The following is a 4,066-nucleotide window of genomic DNA, read 5'->3' as shown; positions in this document are numbered from 1 at the left end:
GTAGATAGGCCTACTACATACTGTAGTTCTGCCTGGCCTGCCTCTCACAAACTGTAGCTTCAATTGTTTAAATTGTTTTTATTTTTTATTTAACCTTTATCTAACCAGGCAAGTCAGTTAAGAACAAATTCTTATTTACAACGACTGCTAACCCTGGCCAAACTAGGAGGACGCTGGGACAATCGTGCGCCGCCCTATGGGACTCCCAATCACGACCGTTTGTGATACAGCCTGGATTCGAACCAGGTTGTCTGTAGTGACGCCTCAAGCACTGAGATGCAGTGCCTAAGACCGCCGCGCCACTCTGGAGCCCAATGATCTATTCAATGATCTCAGCCACTGTTGGATAACAGTGAGTGTTGAATATAATTGTGTCCGTCTTACTATTCAGCCCATAACAATAGTACTGCCGCAAAACCTTCATCTTCACTTCAGTCAAACTGGATTGGGGAATTTAATTTTATTGCATATACAGGCTGGGTATGTAGCCTAGCTGGTAATTTCTCCATTCATGTAGCCTACTTATTGTAACACTAGCGCTCACACAGTGCGTTCAGAAAGTATTCATACCCCTTGACTTTTTCCATATTTTGTTGTGTTACAGCCTGAATTCTAAATGGATTGAATATATGTTTTTTCCTCACCCATCTACACACAATATCCCAATAATGGCAAAGTCAAAACATGTTTTTACAAATGTTTGCAAATGTATTGAAAATGAAATACAGAAATAACTCATTTAAATTCAGTACGAGTCACCTACTCATTCCAGGGTTTTTCTTTATTTTTTACTATTTTCTACATTGTAGAATAATAGTGAAGACATCAAAACTATCAAATAACACATATGGAATCATGTACAATAGAAAATAGTACAAATAAAGAAAAACCCTTGAATGAGTAGGTGTCCAAACTTTTGACTGGTACTGTAAGTATTCACATCCCTGAGTCAGTACTTTGTAGAAACACCTTTGCCGGTGATTACAGCTTTGAGACGTCTTGGGTATGTCTGTATCAGCTTTGAACATTTGGATTTGGGGATTTTCTCCCATTCTTCCTTGCAGATTTTATCATGCTCTGTTAAATTAGATGGGGAGCAGTGGTGAACAGCAATCTTCAAGTCTTTCCACAAATGTTCAATGAGATTAACGTCTGGGCTTTGGTTGGGCCACTCAAGGACTTTCACATTCTTGTTCTGAAGCCATTCCAGCGTTGCTTTGGCTGTATGCTTGGGGTCAACGTCCTGTTGAAATGTAAATCTTCAACCCAGTCTAAGGTAGTTTGCACCTTGAACTAGGTTCTAATGTACGATTTGCTTGTATTTGTCTCCATTCATTGTTTCGTCTATCCTTACCAGTCTCCCAGTCCCTGCACTGAAAAGCATCCATTTAGCATGATGCTGCCACCACCATGCTTCACAGTGTTAGACGGGTGATGAGCTGTGTCTGTTTTTTTTCCAGACTTAAGTGCTTTGCCTTCAGATCAAATAGTTAAATTTGTCTCTTCAGAACACAGAACCTTGGCCTTATGATCTCAGAGTCTTTCACATGCCTTTTTGCAAACTCCAGGCGTGCTGTCATGTGCCTTTTTCTCAGGAGTAGCTTCCGCCTGGCCACTCTCCCATAAAGCCCAAATTGGTGAAGAGCTGTAGAGACTGTCAGGTTCTCCCATCTCAGCCAAAGACCCCTGTAGTTCTGCCAGAGAGGTCGTTGGGTTCTTGGTCACGTCCCTGACCAAGATCCTTCTTGCCCGGTTGCTCAGTTTGGTCTGACGGCCAGCTGTAGGCAGTTCCATATTTTTTCAATTTCCCAATTATGGAGACCACTGTGCTCTTGGACACAGTCAACACAACAACAAAAAATGATACCCTTCCCCAGATATATGCCTCATCAAAATTATATCTTGCCATTATATGGACAGTTCCTTGGACTTCATGGTATAGCTTCTGCTTTGACATGCAGTTCTTCTATGATATAATGGTGGTCCGCAAATGAACGTTAAAGGTGCATGACTCCACCTACTGTGCTGGACTGTATGGTAAATCATGGGTTACAACATTAGCTCCATTTTTCTAAATCCTTCCACCTAACTCAGTACTTCTGAGGAAATAAAAAAGAGCCCTACTAACATCTAATAGACCCTCCCCCAACCCCAAAATCTTTTTCAAACACCCCCAACCCCAATTACCTAACATTTCAATCTTTCCTCTCAATATAAAATATGCTCCACCATTTCCTTGAACATACACTCTAGACAAAAACCTTTCACATGGTTGCCAACCAGATGTAATGAAAAGTTCAATGTACAATTTCCTAGGAGCAATCAACCAAACACCACCTCTTCCTTCCTCATCTGACCTTTGAATCTTGGTCCACTAACCTTTCTTTGGAGTCCCATCTCTTCTGCCACACATCTGTCAAAATGGCTCTGATCTTACATTTGGCCTCACCTCTACCCAGTGGAACATTAATAACAAATAAATCTTAGCTCTTTTGGCTAACTGGTCCACATTTTCATTCCCTTCCACACATGAATGGGCTGGGACCCAGCAGAATCTTACTACTACACCCAGTCTCTCAATTCTCCATAATAACATGAATAGCTCCAATAGTAGGCCACTCCTATTAGATTTACCAGATGATAAACTATTCAATGCAGACAGAGAATCTGAGCATACTATAATTCTAACAGGTTGTACGTCCTCTACCCACTGAAGGGCAACTATTATCACCAACAGTTCAACTGAGTATACTTACAGTTCATCTGTTAGTGTTCTACATATCTGCACATCAAATTCAGGAACACAAACGCCTGCTCCATTGCGCCCACTATCTTGGTAAAAATGCATAAAACCTTCTACCAATGTAATTGCCAACCAGTTTCCCTATATCACAGACTACTGACCAATCTTTCCTTTTCTCTACCAAGGTTAGATCAACAACAGGATCTGGGACTAACCATGCAGAAACATCCCCTACCACCACAGTAGGGCCAACCTCCAATTCTCCCATACCACGCTCATCAGCAAGCTTTCCAACCAAAACCACTACCTTGTCTACTAGTATATTCCCAACAGTCATCTAGAACAGTTGCAGCAGGAAGGTCAACCTCAAAGACTTTCATCCTACCCCAATAAGCTAATGACCATTTTTTATATATCCAAGGCATCTTACCTGCCTCCACTAGTACATGTATTTATTTATGAATTAGGCAAGTCAGTTAAAGAACAAATTCTTATTTACAATGACGGCCTACCCCGGCCAAAGCTGGGCCAATTGTGCTCCGCTCTATGGGACGCCCAATCACGGCCGGATAGTGATACAGCTTGGATTCGAACCAATATCCTTTTTGAATTCAGGCTGTAGTGTGACAAAATGTGGAATAAATCAAGGGGTATGAATGTTTTTTTTTTTTTTTGTCAATCGTTTTTATTAGCTGCTTTTGCAGAGGAAATGTGTGCATTGCAATGACTGTGATATGTGGTTGTTTTAACTTTTATCTACCTCAGTTTAATGTAAGTCGCTCGACGCTAGTAGATGAGATTGACCAAAATGAAAATGTAATTTATGTGTTGTTTGATTGATTGATTCGTTGTTATGATCTGGCGCCATCTGCTCGTCAACATGTGTTACGTGCTGACAACTGAACGTTAACGTCAGCCCAGACCTGCGTTTTGCGTCATGACGAAAAGCGTCAGTTTAGGCCAATTCAGGTCCTCCCACACTTGGTTTCCACTAGATAACACAGACACAAAGTAAACCTGGGCTGTATCGTAAAAGTGTATGACAATTTTTTTTGGTTCTTAATTATCTGACTTGCCTAGTTAAATAAATAAAAAATGTAAATCAATGTGCTTTACTAGTGGAGGCAGGTAAGATGCCTTGGATATATAACTAATGTTATTAGCTTATTGGGGTAGTAGGAAAGTCTTTAAGGTTGACCATCTCGCTGCTAATTTAAGGGTAGTATTAAGATGTGGTTAATGTTAGGGTTACATTTTAAGAAGTGAAAATTGTAATTTAAAAAATGGGCGGGGTTTATGACTTTGTGGCTGTGGTAACTAGTG

This window comes from Oncorhynchus kisutch, linkage group LG29, assembly GCF_002021735.2.
Source record: "Oncorhynchus kisutch isolate 150728-3 linkage group LG29, Okis_V2, whole genome shotgun sequence".
Classification (NCBI taxonomy): domain Eukaryota; kingdom Metazoa; phylum Chordata; class Actinopteri; order Salmoniformes; family Salmonidae; genus Oncorhynchus; species Oncorhynchus kisutch.
The sequence above is the reverse complement of the archived record's forward strand: the minus strand, read 5'-3'. Positions refer to the sequence as shown.